The sequence below is a fragment of the Callionymus lyra genome, chromosome 5, assembly GCF_982586985.1.
Source record: "Callionymus lyra chromosome 5, fCalLyr1.hap1.1, whole genome shotgun sequence".
Classification (NCBI taxonomy): domain Eukaryota; kingdom Metazoa; phylum Chordata; class Actinopteri; order Syngnathiformes; family Callionymidae; genus Callionymus; species Callionymus lyra.
The window spans coordinates 9,108,151-9,130,440 of record NC_141822.1 but is presented as its reverse complement, the minus strand read 5'-3'; the positions used below and the strand labels follow the sequence as shown (position 1 = coordinate 9,130,440).

The following is a 22,290-nucleotide window of genomic DNA, read 5'->3' as shown; positions in this document are numbered from 1 at the left end:
GTTCAAGCGTCGGGATATATTTACGGTCGGACGGTAATGCGAGCGAGCCACAAACCTGCGGCCCTCGAGAGTCTGACCACAGTATTTCAAGTCTGCACTTTTATCATTGAGCAATGAAATCAGCAGTTACGACCGTGTTTAAAATCCATCGATTGGCTGATTTATGGTGGCGTGCGCTCGGATTGTTGCTTTACTCCCCCGGCTGATGATCGACCCACTTCACTGTTTCTCAACTGGATGTAAATAACTGAAAGAAAGTAGATTTTTTGAGTCTTAGTTAGGACTTTTTTTTGCACCACTTTGGCTTCTATGGAAGTATATTAGTGCCATCAAAAAGAAATTATTTTCACGTTTGAAACTTTAGAATTGCTTTTAATTTAAATGTTATTTTTTAATAACCATTGACAGCTATTATCTCATTTATTGTTTATAATATAATTGAATAATTTGTATATTGGAAGGTTGGAATTAAATATATATATATATATCAAAGATACAACATTTAAAGAAAATCTTGATATTCTTATTCTAAATATTTAAAAATACTTTCTTTTTTTTAAACACAGTCCTTCAAATTTAATTTAAAAATAGTATTATCTGGTGGCGCTATTATACCAATATTTTGAATATTGGCGTAAAAAGGGTTTATATTTTAAAAGCAATTTGATTTTGTAAAAAAAGGTAAAGTTTAGAATATAAATTTTATACAAATATACAGTATATATATATAAAAAGCCTTATTCAAGTACTGAGTGAAGATTGAATGGTGATTTGCTCTAACTTTAAAAGAGAAGATCACAGTAACAAGAGTTGTAGACATTTATAGACAGAGATGTAGACACTTGAGTGTTTTCCAGACCAAAATTCTTAGAGTAGCATTGCATAGTTTGTTATAATCAAATGTTATGTAAAAATTGCTACGTACAAAAGTTTGGGCAATCAAACTTCCGACCACTAGATGGCAGCAGTCATTACGTCCTCTGCGGCTAAATAAACATGGAAATGCAACGAGATCCTGGCCATGACTGAGGACGAGAGGATACAGTTGACTCGAGCAGCTTTTAAAGCTGATGTTTGGACATAATTTGGTTTCAAATGAAAGCAGTTACGACTTTGTCAGGAGTCATTCATTCATTTTCTACCGCTTTATCCCTTACCGGGGTCGCGGGAAGACTACCCAGTATGATAGAGCGAGAGGCAGAGGACACACTGGACAGGACGCCAGTCTGTCGCAAGACACACAATCATTCACACACACACACACACACACACACTCATACCTATGGACAATTTATCAAAGTTCTCAATCAACCTCAGTATGTTTTTTGGACTCTGAGAGAAAACCAGAGTACCCGGAGTAAACCCATGCAACGAGGGGAGAACATACAAACTCCACACAGAAAGGTCACAAGTTGGACGGGAACCAGCAACCTTCTTGCACCACCGTGCACCCTGTCAAGAGTCATGTGGTCTGTAAATTGTGCAACACCAGAGCCAAGTACTCGACAATACTACAAACATATTCTTGTTCCTATCTTATAGTATCAAAATATATTGCATTAGATTGTATTGTTGTCCCTGTACCATGATAAGTATCGTCTCGCAAGATTCTGGCCACTACACACCACTATTTTCACTTCCTTTTTACGTAGTTCAACAGCGCCTCCTGTGCTAAACATTGAAAACGACGCATTAGCATTTAGCAATATCTCAAATACAATCTACTTTGTTATACTTATAGGGTAAGTTTGTATCTGATTCCAACTTCTTGAAAGGTTTATTTTCTAAGTACTTAGTGAGTTTTCGTGAAGGAAGTGTTGGTGCGACAGTGAGCTTTGCTCTCCCTTTAGAACCTTGTTTATGCTGCGATAGGAGATCTTGGCCGATTCTGAAATGGCCGTCTGGCAGCGGGCCTCTAAATGCGTGTCACGATTAATGCCCGGGAGTCGCTACTGTGGAAAAACGTGACTCAACTTCTCACCTAATGGTCCGGGAAGCCTTTTTAAGACGGCTTTAAGCTCTTAAATCTTTCCCTGGCAACAACAGAACTGCAAATGAATACGTTTTTCATTGATCCACTGGGTTTTATTGCTGCATTAGCCTAAGTATAACTGTATTTGCTAATTTAATTTTGCTTCTTTCCTATTTGTTTCCAGGTTGTGAGCTCAACTATTTGTTTGCTGAAATTTCTTAGTTCATGATGGAGATGTCAAATGGAAATGGAAGGTTGTTTTTTTTCCTTGACAATTTCTTAAATGGTAATTTTCACACAGCTGGCGTTGGTGGATTCTTGTCAAGCTGCGAACATATTTATCACACGTCTTTTAACACCTGAATAACACAAACAGCATTTCACTATTCTGCCAACGTGCACTGACAGATGAAGACACGACAAATAAGTGCGTCACAGATTCATCTCGACTGTGGGAGGAAAAATGCTGAGCTCATGAGCTGCCATTCCATTACAGTATTTGGGGAAATAAAAGCCACTTTTCCATTATTTTATTCTTGTATTAGGTGTTTTTTTTGGCAGAAGCCTCGCTACTCTTAGATATATGTACTGAGCAAAAGTTTTAGGCAGGTGTGGAAAAATGCTGTAAACCAAGAATGCTTTAAAAAATGGAAGTGTTAATAGTTTATTTTCATCAATTAACAAAATGCAGTGTATGAACAGAGAACGGAAATGTCAATCAAATCAATATTTGGTGTGACCACCCTTTGCCTTCAAAACGGCATCAATTCTTCCAGGTTCACTTGCACACAGTTTTTGAAGGAACTCGGCTGGTGGGTTGTTCCAAATATCTTGGAGAACTAACCACAGATCTTCTGTAGATGTTTCTCAAATCCTTCTGTCTCTTCATGTTATGCCAGACAGACTCCATGATGTTGAGATCAGAGCTCTGTGGGGGGGGCCATGCCTTCACTTCCAGGACTTCTTCTTTACACTGAAGATATTTCTTCATGACATTGGCTGTATGCTTGAGGTCGTCGTCCTGCTGCCGAATACATTTTGGGCCTATCATACGCCTCCCTGATGGTTTTGCAAGATGGATAAGTATCTGCCTGTATTTCTCAGGATACCATTAATCCTGACCAAATCTCCAGCTCCATTTGCAGAAATGCAGCCCCAAACTTGCAATGAACCTCCACCATGTTTCACTGTTGCCTGTGGACACAATTATTGTACGGCTCTCCAGCCCTTCAGCGAACAAACGGCCTTCTGCTACAGCCAAATATTTCAAATAATTTGTGCATAGTTGCATCGCTTAGCATTGTTTCCATGTCGGAGGAATGGCTTTTTGGCTGCTACTCTTTCATGAAGACCACTTCTGGCCAGACTTCTCATGACAGTAGATGGGTGAACCCACTGGTCCAACTGCGTCTACAATCCTTAACGTTGCCCGTTTCTTTGTGCTTCTTCAAAAGAGCTTGAATATCTTGAAACCTCAGTCTGCTTTCAAATCTTTGTCTGGGAGAAACCTTGCTGATGCAGTAGAACTAGAACAGTAGTCTTGTTGCTGTGCTCAGTCTTGCCATGGTGTATGACCTGTGACATGAAACTGTCTTCCTCAGCTTGGTAGCAAAGTTTGTTCCTCACATCACAGCTGTATCTTTTTCACTGAATCACTTTGTTTCAACCTACTGTGAAATTGATGATCATTATCACCTGTTTGGTATAATTGGATCAAACACCTGTATATAATCCTACAAAACCCCTGACTCTGTGAAAATGTACCTATAAGAATTGATGCTGGTTTGAAGGCTAAGGGTAGTAACAACAAATATTGATTAAGGAAATGTAACTGGTTGTGTTATTTCCATCTTTGTGCGTACACTTCTTCAAAACCTCGGATAAGCTTTTTTTTTCACAAAACATAATCTCATGACGTCTTCAGTAAAACACCTGTTTACGCGATGTACAAAAGTGTATATTGCCACACCAGTTCAGGTGTCAGAATACTTGGGGTAACATATTGCCTCAATACTACTCATGTTGTACACAAGAGTAGTTTGAGGAAAACTGATATTGAGGAACAATAAGCAAGTGCTGTGTCTCAAATCGCATACTAGCGTACTAAAAGTTAGTATTTTTAGTACGTTAGTGTGTCTCAATTCTTAGTATGCGAAATTTAGTGCGCCATGCATACTAAATTGGCATACTAACACGCCCACAAAACTAGCATGGTTCGATGGACACTAACCATACTAAACAGCCGCCATTTTAGTGACGTTTTAAACGGAAGTTACGTCATATATAAATGCATATATATGCATATACTTAAATGTGTATTTTCAGCAGCAGTAGGAGGATAAACACGTCTTCGCTGCTGATACCAGCTTAAATATCTCGCGATTATTTAGATTCTCATATTTTTTCTTTATTTCTTTTTCCAAAGTTGCAATACGTGCTGCCAGCAGGTGTCGGCGATAGCGTTCAAACAGCTGCTTGAAACATCGTTAAATAGAAGTAGAAGAAGAAGCTGTCATGTGATTTCCGGTTAGTGTGTAGCTTCAGGGTTTGATTTGAGACATACTATCTGCGGAGAATTTGCGTACTAGTTAGTATGCATACTAAACTGATGCATACTAACTTCTAGCATACTAAGATTAGTATGCGATTTGAGACACAGCAAAGATCTTAAAGAAAGAGAGCAAGCACCAACTCTGCAACCTCAGGCACATTTGTTCAGACGGTTGTTTGCAAGTTCCATCAAAAAGTAATTCATTATTCTTTACTTGTTACTCTCTTGTTAAAGTAAAACATTAATCTACACCTGAAAAGAACGAGGCTACCTGTCCCATTGTATTGGTTGAGCCAATAAAAAACTAAAAATAGCCTGATTAACTGGTCTGTAGTCCAAGGATTCCTCTATTTGAGTCCCAGTGATGACTCAGACCTCATGTCTTTAGTTTAATTTTAGTCTAATAGACTTTCTTTTTTCTCAATAAAGCGATGTGACGTTAAAAAACGATTTATTTTCCCAGGTTCACTGCTGTTCAAGCGCTTAATGACCATGGTTTGCGAAAGTCGCTTTACAAATATAAATGGCTTACTAACTTACAACATACCTGTCCCAAAACTAATCAATCGATGGCTAAAACAATACCACCATCACAAGATGGAAATACAGATTTTATGTTCTAACCGCAGGTCATTTCTCATCTAGCAAGGAAACGACATGGGTAGTCTTTAGGCAAATAACAACACAATAAAATGGCTGCATTTATGACTCATGAAAAAATGTATTTGCAAAAAAGACAATGTAAATATAGGCATGTTGCATTGTGAAAACAACAGTGCAAGAGCTTATTGTATTTATTAAATAATTATTGCTTTTTTACTTTTGTCTTTCAGTCAATTGCAAGCATATTTACCATATTTAGTTTCACACAAACATCTGAGAATAAAATAATATTGTTTTAATGTTTTTTTCTCATTTACTCCCATTAAATATGTTTTTTTGTATTAGTTTATACATAAACATTTTTTCCAAAGACATAGTATTCCAAATACATTAGAAACAGAGATTTCAACTGAAATATTGATAAGATTGTCATCATATGCTAGTATTTCATTATATGCTCCATATGCTCCATAATTCGTTTTGAATTGACCATCTGCACCCTGTCATCCATACCACCAGGTAAGGCTCTGAAATAGGTTTGGTTGATAATTTGTAATTAACACTTTAATTCTGAAGAACTGGATCCCGACAAAACAATTTCCATTGTTAGAGCGCGTCAGAATTCAAGAAGGGAAAAGGTAGAGGTGAAAAAGAAAAAAAAAATTGCTTAGTTTTGCACATAATGTTCATTCTTGAGTTTATAAGCAACTTTCTGTTCCTTTCCAATTGCCAGGTTTGCTTCTTGTTCGGTGAACTTTGGCCAGCCAACAAGACCTTTGCCGTTCAGGGACCTAATTGCAAAGTTTTAATGAATGTCTTACATGTTAAATGATAACGTTCCTACCCTGTGTGAGCAAAGTTGACCCAGTATCTCATCACGGTTCTCCCTACTTGTTCCTCTTCTTCTAAGCAGGTACCTGGAAACACAAATCATTTGACATGTTGACCTATTTTGCAACCACATCAACCAAATCTTTTTCAATGAGATTACTAGACAATGTGAGGTCAGACTGTGTAAAACAGTATTCACAAATCAATGTTACTATACCCCCATGGTCACTTCCAACAAAGCTTGGTCTTCTTGACTTCAAATGAGATGGAATGTACCAGAACTGGTGAAGATAAACAGGTGCGCCGGCATCTCTCAGAATACAGGTCAGAGTCACACAGCACTGAACATCACTCAAACTATAGAGCCCTGGACACAGTATTACCTCTGTGACCATTGGCTGTAACAATGGCAGGAACATTGTCAAAACTAGAAAAATGCATTTCCAGAAGAAAATGCAGTGTGAATGCTGAACCTCCTGTGCTGTGGAAGTAGTAGTGGAATTACTATTCAAAATAGAAGTTGTAGAAAAGTAAAAGTAGTAGTAGAAGTAGTATGTGGAAATAGTTGTAAAAGTAGAAGTAGTAAAAAAGTAAAAGTACTAATAGAATTAGTAGTAAAAGTAGAAGTAGTACTAGTATTAGTAGTAGACGTAGTTGTGGAGATAGAAGTTAAAGTAGAAGATGTGGAATTAGTTGTAAAAGTAGAAGTAGTTAAAAAAGTAAAAGTACTAGTAGAATTAGTAGTAAAAGTATAAGTAGTACTAGTATTTGTAGTAGACGTAGTAGTAGAAGTAGTAGTAGAAGTAGTAGTAAAAGTAGAAGTAGTAGGTCAAAGTGTAAGGAGTTGAAACATGAGTTGAAGATTTTCCCCATTTAAATGAATGGGGTGAAAAAAAGAGGACTAAAAGAAAGGGTGGAAGAGATTAAAGAGAGCTAGAACATTGCCCGCATTTCGGAAACAAGCTGAATTGATAAAAGTTTGAACGGTCCAGATCAGATAAAATGTGTGGGAGGAGATGCGGAACAAAGTTTAGGTCAGAAGAAAACCAATGTACCGAGTGCACGCATCTCTGTTCTTTACAAGGTCGTCTGAGGTTACACCATATTCCTTTAACACCAATTCGCTCGATTCCACCTTTTAAAACGGTACCGTAAATCATCAAACATGTTCGTTCACAACAACAGAAATGTCAACTTACATCAGGAAGAACTATGGCTATCATTCGCAAAATTGCTCCTGATCCAGTCCCTCAGTCCAGTTTGGAGGTGGAGAGAACTTAATATATCAAACAAGAAACCTTTTAAAGTACATCAAGAATAATTTTGTTGGCATTAGTTTGGTTGAAGTATAATCGATTCAGACTCACTTGATTAATCGGTATTTAATAACCACCTTCGTCACTGTTGACTCACGTGATGAGAGGTAGTCTGAGAAGTTTGTGAAGTTGATAGCACTCTTTCATCGGTTTTGTAAAAAGAAATCCATCAATGATTACTGCATAATTAACTGAACCTTGAGTAGAAAATGAATAGTTGCAATATTAACGTGTATATCCTGCGATTGACATTCAAGACTTACCTTCACAAGTTTGTAAATTGTTTCCATATCAAGGTTCTTCAGACAAGCTGTGATCTTCTGTGTCGAGTCAACACTACAACCATCTTGTTGTGCAGCAATCTGGAAACACCAATATTAATACAATATTCTTAACTAAAGTCAAAAGATATGATACCATTTTGGAAAACACAAAACACAGTAGTTGAAGTTGCACCTGAGTTCTTTCGAGAGGATTGTCTTGAACAACATTAAATGCAGAAGTTCCACTCGATGCAATAGCTTCGTGAAACAGTCCTTCAGTCAGTGGTGAGAGAAGCTGATCAATGGAACACAATGTTTACTTTTGAAATAAAAAGAAAATCAATTAAGTTTCTCTCTTACACTCTGCATTAAAACAGCACAATGAACTTTACGAATAAGAAAAACACTATTTCCATCAGAAGACTCCCCAAATATTGTCACAGAATTAGAGGCTCCACCAAAGTTGTGAATGTGTTCCTGCCATGTGCTCATCGCCAGTGCTCTATTGTAGATGTTGTAAATAAAGGCGGATCAGGTTCTGTACATTATAATTGCATCTAATGAGCATCTACACACAGGTCACTTTAGAAAGCCGAGAATTCCCGAGCGATATAGGATTACAACCATAGGCACGTTTTCATAGGATGCCAGGTCAGATCCATCGTGACCTGAAGCCGAGCCAGTGCTTCCTCCATGGATCCAGACCCTCACCTGCTCAGGCAAAAGAGCAAATTGTTGAATGTGGAATGCCAAAGCTCTCTTTACTTCATGCATGCAAGGCCCTTTGGCAGTGCTTTCCTGGTTGTTTCTCCCCTGGTGCTCCTCCCCATCAGGGAGAATGAACAATGCACTCTCCACCCAGAAGGTGGCGTGCTCCCTTCACCACTATAAAAGAGGAAGCGATCCCATGAAGAAGCCCTAAAAATGTCCCCGGTCACAAAAGCCTTTGCTCGTTTCTTTCTCTAACTCTTAGTGTTTCCTTCTTTGTAAGTAAGTAAGTAAGAAAGTAATTTTTATTTGTATAGTGCTTTTCTAGACCAGGGTCACAAAGCGCTTGTGTCTCATTATAAACAACTTTGGTCCTTTTGCGTAAATTTAGCCACCTGAAGCCACCAGGCAGTATTAGCCAATCAGAAGCCAGATGAGGCGGGTCTATTTCAATAATCAATAATTCAGTAATCATTTCAATATTGACAGATACTGCGTCGAGCAGGATCGTTTGAATAATGAGGATTTTTTTGTCGCGATCATCAAACTTGGCTCATCATTATTTGATATGGGATCAACGCGATTTAAAGGCTAGTTAGTAAAGCCTTTAACGGTGTTATGAATAAACTGCACTTGTTAAATTTATTTTTCTGTCATCACTGACGGTCCTGGAGTTCGGGTCGTGGCGTCACACAAACGTATTTCTTGTTTGTTTGACTTTTAGAGGCTTTTTTTCATACTTTGTTTAAGAGTTGTTTCATTTTTCTTCTACAACTTTGAAAATCGATTTGTAAATTGTAGCCTGCAGATGACGTGAAAATGAAGCGTCCCCCAGTGAAGCATTAAGGAACTTGGTTTGTCCAATTTTTGCATTACGGTCTGCGTTTTGACATTAACCAATCAAATTAATGTCCCACCCTCCTCATTTGCATGTTTGTCTGTCATACAGCTAGTAAACTAGTGCATATGTTTACTCTTTCTTTAGGTCTACATGATGAATAGTTATCTATTTGTGCTTAACTTGTAAACTAGTTAGACTAAAAATGTTTGCTGTTTCATGAGAAAATATCATTGTTGCCAAAGAAAACTATATTGACCTCACCAGTGAAATAGAGAAGGCCAAACTTTAACTAGTTAACTAGTTTCACTGAAAATCTTTATAAGGTAAGCTCTGGTTTCGACTTAAATAGTGGCACATGTAGTTGTTCCACATTTGATCTGACTAGTAAACATGTGAGTGTCAAATCATTTACTAGTGAACATGTAAAGGTCTTAATGTCATATCTTTCAATAACTTTGTTGTAGAGGACCTAACTAGTTCACTAGTGCGAGAGGATACTACTGAACTAGTAACAGACAAAAGAGCAACAAGTTAACAAGTAAAACATTTTTCTTGTTTGTTAACTAGTGAGACAAACAAGATGTGACTAGTTAACTTGTTAAATGCTGTGTTTACCAAACATGTTGACTAGTCAATTATATTTGCATCACTTGTTAACTAGTAATATTTATAAGCCTTTAAACTCGCTTTAAATTTGAATATGACATTTGCCTAGGAGTGTTAACCTTAATCAGCTTATCATGCATCATTTTTTGGAGAAATAAATGGTTGTTAAGTGAGAAAAACAATAACTTCAGCGCCATAGAGGTTTCCATTGGCAATGACAAAAAGAACACAAACAAGTTTAAAGGGAATAATAATGGGAGGTCAGGAACACAAAATGTAATTCTTTGCTGATGATGTCATTCTTTTTCTATGCAATAGCATCTTAGGTTTTGTAAATTATCTTGCGATTAGTTGGACAAACTATATTACTATTAAATGGTAAAGATTTTGTTAAATGTATTTGATAGTGCTTTGGATATTTTGGGGTCAAGATTACCTCTTTAATTAAATCAACAACCCCTTCAAAATATGAAACCCTTTAAAGAGGTAAAAATATCATGCTGACTAAAAATCCCTTCATCAATACCAGTCAGTATGAATATTTGTTTGTAAAATCAACAGAACCTTAAGCTCAGAATGACTCATCAGTACCAAACCTTCCTATCAGGATAAATACTCAGTTGATCCATTCATGCTGGAAAAAAAAAAGAGAAAATCTGAGCCAAAGTAGCCAAAAATAATGATGGCGGTTTTAAACTTTTGGCAGAGAAGGGTGTCAGAAAGGTTGGTGACTTGTACATCAATTGCAGAAATGAACCAGAAATATATAAAACGCGAAATTTGGAAAAAAAAATGGATAACACACAAAATAAGAAATAGAAAAACAGAACCAAGCACCGAAACATGGTGATGCCTTCAGCATTTGCTCTCTGTATTTATTATTAATATAATTTGGACTCACCAGTAAGTTGTCTGCCAAAAAAAAAAAAGGTCTGCCCCTCAATAAATATTTGGATAAAATAAAAAAAAACATGATGTGTTGCACTGTAAGAATGAACAGCTACCTACTTCAAAGATGATACAAATATTTTTATTTTATCTTTAATTTTGATTATATATAGTTGTTTTTCTAATGTTCACATCTTTACAAACTCCAAATATATACATGTATATATTTATTTTTTTTACAAAAACAAGACCCTTTAAATGGTTAAATGTTAGTCTAGTTAAGTTAGTGCTGCAGCGCCAACTCCATCGAAACAAAACAACAACAGCAAATTAAAGTTGAATAAAGACTAGATTTTGTAGCTGCTTGTACATACAACACAAGTGCAAAGGTAAATATGTTAAACTGCGGAGGTTTACAACAAAAATGTGTTCTTGGTGTGATTCATTAAACGTGCTTCAATTAATGTGGACTGATGATTAATAATTGTACTTTATTAAACATTCATATGTGCCCTGCAAACTCAAGCTTGAATCGAAAACTTATTTTTGTGCCTGTGTGGGTTTCCAAAGCATACGGCTGTAAAATGTTTATCCTGAATTGTCCATTGGTGTGCGTTTCATCGTCCTGTCGGTGTCCTCGCTAGCTTTCCAGAGTGTCCCCGAGCCACCATGATATTTGCCCCCAACCCTGCTTGAGCATTAAAAGAGTCTGAAGCCATGGTTCTCCATCACTAACTGAAATTGTACCATTTAAACGTGTTTTGCTGTGAGTATGTCAATGATCATTATTCAAATTACATTATGACATATTACATTATCAAATCAAAAGTCCCAGTGTTTGAGTTGGAAAATCAAAATGCGACCCAAGCACAAATCTTGACTTTGAATTTAAGATGACAATCTATAGGGATTTGAGATGACAATCTATAGGGTCATCTCAAGTTGAAAATCTATAGGGATTTAGTTTTTTCATCGTGTGTAATAATTTCAGATGAAACAGTAGTAAAGTCAAGATTTATGCAAACGATCCTCCATTCAAGTCATTATGGTTTATATAAAAAGCTACATTGAGTGTTTTTTTATTCTTTAATCAAAAGTAAATAGTTGTATATAAATAAAAGATATGGAGATACTTCATCAGGTTTGTGAATATGATTCAAGGTGTCTTGTAGAAAATACAAACGCTATAAATAGAAAGTCGGTAAATACAGAATCAGCTTTTCAAATTCAAATTGATTTGATTTGATTGTCTCATGCATTTTAAGGTCTGCACACAATGTCAGAGCAAGACCTGGAGGAAATTGTGCAAATCACATTGGAGGAGTTTAACTCTGATAAATGTACAGGTGAGGTATTGAACGAAGAAATGTATTCTCTCAATTTGTATTCATTGATTTTTAAACATACAAGAGTGTTCACTGGTGATAATGGGCAGTTTCTTTAATTGAACTAAATAATGGTCAGAATCAAAAATCATGTGAGCTTACATTTAGTTAGTGATTCACAGCAAAATATATATTTTTTTTATGATCGTCTAGTTGCCTTTAAAAGTTCGGAAGTTATTATGAAACCTTATCATCTGTTGACCCATCACTTGCTTTCACCCTTTCTAATACACACATCCGTGTCTCATAAAATTGGTTAAAGTTACTATCTTACTTGGGGACTTCATGAAGAATGTTTTCATTATTACACTCCAGGGTCCATATTCTTCAATATTATTAGTGTAGAGTTGCACAGTACAAAGTCTACATAGGATTATAGAAGGTTCTATCCTTTGCCCATAATCAAGGGCGGACTGGGACGTTGAAGTGGCCCGGGAGTCATTGACAGGACGGCCAACTTAATGGGTGGTGTGGGAGGCTATCAAGCCTGTACATTGATGAACAGCATTTTACGTTGTTTTAGACCTAAATCATATAGTAAACATTTACCTGAACCCTAAAGTAGCACAGTCTGTTTTCATGTCTTAACAAGAAGGAGCTGTCTCTCCTGCAATTGATACAAAACTCTGCAGCGAGGATTCTGACCTGCTCTAGTAGAAGAACTCACATTTCTCCGATCCTTAAATCTCTTCACTGGCTGCCAGTTTCTTTCAGGATCAACTTTAAAATTCTGGCTCTTACTTTCAGAAATATTTATGGTCAGACCTTCCATCAGTGATCTGATCCAGACTTACACCCCAGCTCGGGCTCTGAGGTCTGTGGATCAGAATCTACTGATGGTTCCTGAACATACTTCAGGACCAGAGGAGAGAAATCCTTCCAGACTGTTGCTCCTAAGCTTTGGAATGATCTCTGTGTTTGATGATCTACTGACTCCTTTAAGAAACATTATTCTTGCAGGCTTTTCCCTGATTTTCTGAGACTCCTGTGTTGTTCTCGGTGTTATCTTGATCTTTTAAGTATATATTTTATTGAGTATTGTTTTGATTGTTTAATCTCTTTGTGACCCTGGTCTGGAAAAGCGCTCTACAAATATGAATTTCTTACTTTACTTACTTACAGTGAGGTGAATCTTAAAGAACATCATGGTTTTAATCAGGTCATTGATACAATGAGTAGACCACTAGACGGCAACACAATTTCAACACTAAGCATATGTTATTTAGTAATAGACGGAAAAACAAAGCTAGAATTATGTAGTAGATGAAAACTAAAACCGCAACATTTATGAAAATGAGAAAAAGAAAAGAAGAGAAAACTTGACATTTAAAGAATGTTCGTGTTGGTCCGAGTCCTCTCTGGAAGATATAAATGAGAAACAAAAATATTACTTAAAATCACATGTTGTTCCTGTTTGCCTCTGAAGCTCAAACCCCTTTTGCCGATGAGCTTCATGACGTCTATGACGCCCGCCAACACTTCTGGCCTCCTGCGGACTTGCTGTCTATGAAGAGACATCTGAGGTCCCAAGAGAAGGTCTTTAATGTTTTTTTAAGAGGACCTTATGGATGGAAACATTTATTAAATTGATGATTTGCCCCAAATTATTAATTATTATTACCTTGTCCTCCCGAAACAATTAATTAAAAAGTAGCTTAAAGCTTGACAACTATGGTGCGGTTCCTGTGTCGGTTGAGTTCGATGATGGCGTCCAATCCTCCAGTGTGGGTGGCCTTAAGGCGGGGAAAAGTACCACCTGCTCCTGAGGCTGGAGGAAGTGATGATGAAGGTGCAAAGGTGAAAACTCCATTCACGCTTCCTCGGTTTGATGAGCTACAATCTCAGGCTCAGGTAGCACCTTGTGATTGTGAAACGGCGTCTGCATCTTCTCCTCGATCGTCCACTGATACTTTTGACATCACCAAGTACGTGAGTTTGGTGCCGACGTTTCGGGAAGGTGAGGTTGACTCTCAAGCGCTACGTGGCCTCAGGAAGTTTGGACTCTGTTACGGTAATGCAGACCTAATAACATAAATAACCAGATGGAGTTGGTTTAAAGAAAATAAAGCGTTTAATAGGGCAAACTATAATCGGCAACAACTCAGGGAGAAGGATGATATTCCTGAAATAAAAATACAAAGTGGAATACAAACAAATGGGAATAACACCTTAGTTGTCACACTCTTGAGCCAATTGTTAGCTTTCAAACTTAATGAAACAATCACTAACACTGCACTGTTAACAAACTATGGCAGTTTTTGGTGTAAGTTATTTTCATAAGCCTTACCATAACAATAATGGAGCTTTTACTCCTTGAGACTCTTTAGTAAAACTCCTCGTAGCCTCTTAGTATTACTCTTTGAGGCTCTTTATTATTACTCCTAGTGGCTCCTTAGTATTACTACTTCGAGGCTCCTTGATTTTACTCCTCGAGGCTCCTTAGTATTACTCTTTGTGGCTCTTTAGTATTACTGCTTGTGGCTCCTTAGTATTACTACTCGAGGCTCCTTGATTTTACTCCTCGAGGCTCCTTAGTATTACTCCTTGTGGCTCTTTAGTATTACTCCTTGTGGCTCTTTAGTATTACTCCTTGTGGCTCTTTAGTATTACTACTTCGAGGCTCCTTGATTTTACTCCTCGAGGCTCCTTAGTATTACTCCTCGAGGCTCCTTAGTATTACTCCTTGTGGCTCTTTAGTATTACTGCTTGTGGCTCCTTAGTATTACTACTCGAGGCTCCTTGATTTTACTCCTCGAGGCTCCTTAGTATTACTCCTCGAGGCTCCTTAGTATTACTCCTTGTGGCTCTTTAGTATTACTCCTTGTGGCTCTTTAGTATTACTCATAGTGGCTCCCTAATATTACTCCTTGAGGCTCCTTAGTATTACTCCTCGAGGCTCCTTAGCATTACTCCTTGTGGCTCTTTAGTATTACTGCTTGTGGCTCCTTAGTATTACTACTCGAGGTTCCTTAGTATTACTCCTTGAGGCTCCTTAGTATTAGTTTGGGAGAATCCTAAGTATTACTCTTCCAACCTCCTTAGTATTACTCCTCGTAGCTCTTTAGTATTACTCCTAGAGGCTTGCTATTATTAAGACTCGAGGCTTTTTGATTTTACTCCTCGAGGGTCCTTATTATTCCTAATGAGAATCCTAAGTATTACTCTTCCAACTTCCTTAGTATTACTCCTCGAAGCTCCTTAGTATGAATACTCTTGGCTCCTTAGTATAACTCGTCGAAGCTCCTAAGAATTACTCCTTGTGCTCCTTATGTTTGAAGATGCCTGAAAACGTTCAATTGTTCACAAAGTGCAGCCTGACTCTGTAAGATTTAATTGGAAACTGACCGAACAAAAGTCTTCCTAGTTTAACAATCAAATATGAGTCACTTCAAGTATATTCTCCAGCAATTGCGTGCCGCATAAAATGGCCTTGAGTTTTACACATGCACCTGAAAAGCAAGTATTAGTAACAAAAACAAGTCTGTAATGTGGCAATTTCCATTCGAACACGACGTTGACCATCATTACTTTTTTTTCAAACAAAACTTCAGCAGGAGAAGGTTAGATAAGAAAAAGTATAATTTCAATCCACTTTCTCTGATTCTGTGAAAATAATATCGTCTTCCACTTTATCTACAGACGATATCATCACAAAGAGCCCGGGCTTCAAAAGCAGACGCATTTCAAATAATATCTCCACACGCCGAGCTTTAACAAAGCCCTGTTGGCGTCACGAAAGAACACGCCACGCTGTCTCTAACCTTTTCTTAAAGCTCTCCCGCTCAGGATCCTCGGGCGTCACAAACGTGGACCGGAGCGGCAGGCAAACAGGGAAGCTGCCCCTCGCTGACCCCTCCAGAAATGGGATGACTTTGATATTCCCTGAGCTCCCGACACGAGGTTCCCAGATTAAAAGGCTTTTATTTACCCTGACCTTTTCCCTCGCCGCCCTTCCTCGGAGAAATCTCCCCTTCCTTCCGTCCCTGTGACAGGCCGATCCCATGAAAACAAAAGGCCAAGTGGTGGTTGCTGACACAAAGTCAATATGGCCGACTTGTTGTGTTTAAGAATAAAAAAAACAGATATGAGGCGAACACGCGGGCGACGGAGGGTTCAATCTGAATAACAAGTCTTCATCCACACCGTCGGTTTGTTTTCATCGGCGCGACGACAGCCGGGTAATACTCGGTGACACATGAATGATTGGGTTTGTGTCTCCGTCTCTGCTACGAGTGTTGCTTATCAGCACCTTTTTTTTTTTTTTTCTCTAGAGTGGACATGACCTCATACTCCGGAGCTACACAACGTGTCGACGTCGGACATCACTGCTTGACAGAAACACACTTCAATTTCCCGCACATTTTCGGTAAACACACTGCAGGTGCAAAGGTAACAAGGACAGAGATGATCTGTGGTGATACAATTATCAGTGTTTTGATGTATGTTATAAGCAGCCCTTTGAATGTATTTATGCGGCCCTTGTAAGGTCAAAGTATGATCATGTATAAATGGTTATCATTTTGAATGAAAGGAGTCCTTTTGAAAAGTTGATCACCCTTTTTTTTCTGTGACTTTAATGTATATTTAATAATAATTAATACATGACAGTTGACGGGCAGCTGCGGCTCAATGGGATGTTTCATTAGCTCAAAGCTAAAGCGCCATCTAGTGGCTCTGAATGTGAGGACGATGCTTCATGAAGATTCATCAATCCTTCGAGCGATGCACTATTTAAAACCTTATATTTTGTTTTATTTATAAATATATTGCACTATTTTTTACTTATTTATATTTATACTTTTGTATACATTTTTTATATGCGATATTTATTAATATTAATATATTATATATACAAGAATAAAATTGCAGCTTATTAAGCTTAATTAATGTCACGGCCTAATGATGAATGCAAATCCTTTTTTTTAGGGATTTTCACGTCTTTTTTTTTTTTGCTTGACGGCCCCTAACAACATTCACAGATTTTGATGTGGCCCTTGAAGAATGTGTTAGAGGAATATATTTTTGAATAATTCAAAATTAATTTGTAAATTGTTTGATCTAATTAATCTCTATTTTCATTAGAGGTTTTAGAAAGTATCAATACGGCAATATATCACAATATATCTTTTCGCTACACTGTATATATATTCGATAGTACTTTATTTTTTATTTTTTTTATTTAATTAGATAGATAGATAAAAACTTTATTGATCCCTCTGGAGGTCTCCTTTGGGAAATTGTTTATAAAAATTCTTTAAAATTAGGGTATTTTTTTTATCTAACTCTCTTTTTGCTTTAAATTATATTTTACCATAGTTATTTTACGGTTAACAGTTTTTAACAAAGTGTGTTTAAAATCGAATAATTTCATGTTTTTATTTACAATTAACATATTCACAGCATTTGTTAATTTATCTGTTGCCGTTAAACATCCGGCCTCAGCTAAAGTAACATTAAAATCACACGAAATCCTGGACATAAATGAGGACGAGAGGATACAGTGACTTCAGCAGCTTTTAAAGCTGATGTTTGGACATATTTTGGTTTGAAAACAAATGAAAGCAGTTACAACTTCGTCAAGAGTCATGTGGTCTGTAAATACTGCAACACCAGAGTCAAGTACTCGACAATACTACACATGTATCTATATATATTGTTACTACAGTATCACAGTTTTAAAAATTAAATGTATTATTTTGGCAGATAAAAGATTGATTTACATTTGATTTACATTGACTTATTCCATTATTATTTTTCAGAATCTAATAATTTGTTTCAATAATTGTAATTTTGTTTATATTTTGTAAATGTTACCACAAACACATTTGTTTCCGGGCTTTCGGGTCACCTTGACCCTGTGATAAAAAAAGAGTTTAATAAAATGCCTTTCAGAAATTGTAAATATGCTTTAGAGTTATAACATTTTTTTGTTAGTTAGAATATTTGTTTAAGAATTTAAGAGAGACGAGCGAAAAGTTTTTAAATTTGTAAAAAAAAAATAAAAAAGGTCAGAAATTATATATGTTTTTGAATCTTTGCTAATTTGTGTCACAAATTGTAAATGAGTTTGTTATTTAATATTTTAGAGATTTTAAATTTAAGAATAATAGATTTTTAAAAAAAAGGGAACTTGAAGAATGAAATGGTTAAGTTAAAAAATAAAAAAACAAAACAAAAACTTATATTGGACACAACCGAAATAAATATTTGTGTCACGGGTGGAACACGGCAGGAGACCCAGATGCGGAAGTGAATAATCCTCGGAGGAAATGTTCAGAACAAAGTCTTTTAATTATCCACACGGTCGGAAACACACCTTCAAAATAAAACACGAATGACAGAAACATGACAATTTGTTTGTATTCAAAAGGCAAAATAACATTAAAATCTTAATAAGATGAACACATAAGAAAAAGGAAATAGATTTAATAAATACAATTTTAATTTTAATTGTCCATTCAAAGTTTAATCCAGAAAAGTGACCTTGAATAAAAGAAAAAAAGATGCAAAATGATTGAAAATAAAAATACTAAGTTATAAATTCAACGACTGATTTTAATTTAAACTTTGACTAAAAAATGCAATAATTCCACTACGATCACAGACAAAGGTTGTGGTCACTTCATGTTGTTTCCAAACCGATCCTCCTGGTCCACGTCTGCTCACACGCCACAGACGCCACCACAGAATATTTTTTTGATTTCACTTGGACGTGTCGTTGAATAAGTCAAAAGCAGCCAAAGGCAGCAGACGCCTCGTCCTCCTCGACGCTCTGTAAATTATCTACTGCGGCCCCGCGGACATGGAACCGATGGATTCTTTAATCTTATATTTTTTGCTATTTCATGGAGGAACTTCAGGACTGAAGCTGTCAGAAAGGTTTGTCAACACGATGAGTAACGTGTCGAGAAGGACGGAAATACATTTTCTCGTACTTGAGAGGGAAGTTGGAATCCTGCGTATTTTTCGATAACTATCCAGCTGGTTTGTTGAGTTAGCGTCAGTGAAGAGAAGGAAACTTGTAAATGATTCATTTAACGCTGCTCATAAAAAATAAATGGGACACGTCGTTGTTGCAAGAAGTCACAGTTATGAGACGAGCACCTGTTCAATTAAGAAGCTCATCTTCACACGCTGTTCTGCAAATAAATCAGCTGGAAGAGGAAATGTTCTGGAAGTGGAAACCAACGGTCGGTGCTCTTGCGTTTTCATTGCGAATCGTTTCTCGGTTTCATGCCTGATTACTTCTGGTGAGTCATAAGGATCCTGGTCTGGATGGTGAACTACAGAGGATCGGAAAACCAATTCAAATCCTAAAACAAATTTAAAAACTCATGTGAAACTCATGTGAAAAACTTAAAAATCTTCAAAACCTGGTGTGTCTAATGTTGTTTATTTAATATTTGTTTTAGAATTTTGCATTTTTTTCAAGTTTTGAAGATTTTTATTTGTTTAATGATTAGTAAATTTGTTGGAAATTTGAAGATTGTTTCTTCAGAATTTGGCAATTTGTTTAAATGAATGTAATTTTGTTTAAAATGTTGTAAGTGTTACTGCAAACGGGCCTTCGGGTCAACTTGACCCTGAGATAACACAAAATTTTAAAAAAATGTCAAATGTTTCTAATTTGTTATTTAGTTTTGTAAATGTATATCAGTATATCATCTGTCATTTTCTTTTCAATAACTTGTTATTCTCTTTAAGAGTTAACAAACTATTTTAAATGCATTTTAGAGTTATTAAATTTGTTTAAGAATTTGTAAAAAAAATAAATTATAAATGTTTTTAAATGTTGGTTTGTGTCACAAATTGTAAATAAGTTTCAGAAGTTGTAATTACATTTTTTAAGAGTTTGGAAATTTGAGATTTTTTTCATTTATTTCAGAATTTGTGACATTACACATTCAGAGATTGAAAAATATGTTAGTTAATAGCTTTAAATGTTTTTGAATCTTTGCTAATTTGTGTCACAGATTGTTAATAAGAGTTTTGTAATATAATTTTTAAGAGATTTTACATTTGTACCAGAGTTTGTACATTGAGAGATTAAAAAAATGTGTTCTATAGTTTCAAATGTGTTTCAAAGATTGTAAATTGGTTGCAATAGTCCGTGGAACTGTCTTGAACTTCCACACTGTTAACACCTTCCATGAAGTACTGATGTGTTGACGAAGCCTCATGAAACAGTGTCATTATCTTCAGAGTCCACTAGATGGCGTCTCTGCACTATTTTCCTTCGTTTTAAACAACTGTTCTAATGAAACATACTTTTTAAACTAATGGCGCCACCTACTGACCTCTGAACAACATGACACTGTTTCATGAAGCTTCATCGGACCATCACTTCCACAAAGTGATATTGATTTTCAAGCGGCTTATTTCTTCCATTAAGATCAATGTTATGAAAAAACAATGTTGAGAAGAATAACTTGAAAAGATACAAACTGTTATTAACTTCATGACATTGGATATTGATCGTGAGTTTAGACTTTAGACTTTCTTTTATTGTCATTGCACAGAAGAACACAGCAGTGAAAAACTGGCAACGAAATTTCGTTGCTTGGCAACCGTTTAAAAAACACAGCATAGTGTGATTGTAAATAAAAAAGTATAAATATAAATATGAATAAGTTATAAATAGAGCAATATAATATGAACAGAATAAATAAATGTTTGAAATATTGCACATAATAAATGTATATGAAAGTATACATATTAATAAGTTATAAATAGAGCAATATAATATGAACAGAATAAATACATTTTTTAAATATTGCACATAATAAATGTATATGAAAGTATACATATTAATAAGTTATAAATAGAGCAATATAATATGAACAGAATAAATACATTTTTTAAATATTGCACATAATAAATGTATATGAAAGTATACATATTAATAAGTTATAAATAGAGCAATACAATATGAACAGAATAAATACATTTTTTAAATATTGCATATAATAATATTGTATATAAAATTATAAATATAGATTTAAATAAGTAAACAATTGTGCAATATATATATAGATAGAACAAATAAATAAGGTTTTAAATAGTGCATTCATGAAGCTTCATGAAGCATCATCCTCACATTCAGAGCCACTAGATGGCGCCTTAGCGTTGAGCATCTATTTTAATATAACATCCCATTAAGGCCCAGCTGCACGTCAACTGTCATGTATTGATTATTATTAAATATACATTAAAGTCACAGAAAAATAAGGGCGATCAACTTCTCAAAAGGACTCCTTTCATTCCAACCGAAAACAACCGTAACTTCCTCTCTTTCTTCACACGTTCCCTTCATTTCTCCCCCATTTAATGGCGATAATTTGATTTGAACGGGCGCTAACATCTCGGCCGTCACTCGGCTAAAATTCATTACAGCTCGCGCTCACGGCTCCGGGCTTCCGCCGCCATTGTCCGTTCGCCTCACGCCACCCGCTCCCAACTTTATCTCCGGCTGCAGCTCCTCCATCCTCCACGGCCGATTCGTCTCGCCCTCCGCCCACCGACGGCGTCGGCTCCGCACAAGCCCCTCATTCATTTTAATTAAGCCGAGTGAAACTAAATAGCACAAGCTTTGTTTACAAGCGGCTGCGCCTTTTAGCTTTCCGTGCACGAAGCCACTCATCTCTGCAGCCAGTCGCGCTTTTATCTGGAGCCGTTGTTCTCTACTTGCTCTTTATTTTCATATACTGTGGCTTCCTTCGCTGGGACCCGTCAATCATTATTCAGTTTTTTGGTAACGACTCCTGGCCACAAACTTAACCACAGATATTTTTAAACGATGATGATGCACTTTTTTTTAAGAATAAAGATACTAAATGTAAAGATGTCAATCTGTTCTTGAGTGTAATTGTATGTTTGAACGATTCAAGACGTCACAGGTTTGTCTCGTATCTGTTAAAAGGTCAAAGATCGAGGGGCCACGGTTTACACTGAGAGGGCGGTGAGGGGCCATCAGGCTACAAGAAAGGAGGGATGAATAAAAAAAGATTTGATATGATTGGAAAACGTAAAAAAGAAAAAAAAATATATGAAAGAAAAAGGTGATTTTTTTTCAAATGCTTTCAATTTGTTTTCTTTTTATTTTTATTTGCTTCAATTATTAAATTATGGTTTAAAATGTATACTTTTTTTTTTTCGATTTTACAAATGTTTAAAATGTCTTTACAATTTTTAAAATTATTTTCGAATTTTAACTTAGAATTTTTGATTTTTATGTTTTACATTTGTTTCTATTAGCTTCAATATCTTTAACATTTCTTTAAAATGTATTTCGATTTTTTTTAAACCTTGTGTCACATCAGGGTCAAT

At 36.1% G+C, this 22,290-nt stretch overlaps 1 pseudogene; it reads right to left on the bottom strand.

The window, feature by feature from the left end:
• Positions 1 to 5,793: 5,793 nt before the first annotated feature.
• On the bottom strand, positions 5,794 to 13,482 carry LOC148079242 (carboxylesterase 5A-like; annotated as a pseudogene).
• Positions 13,483 to 22,290: the final 8,808 nt, after the last annotated feature.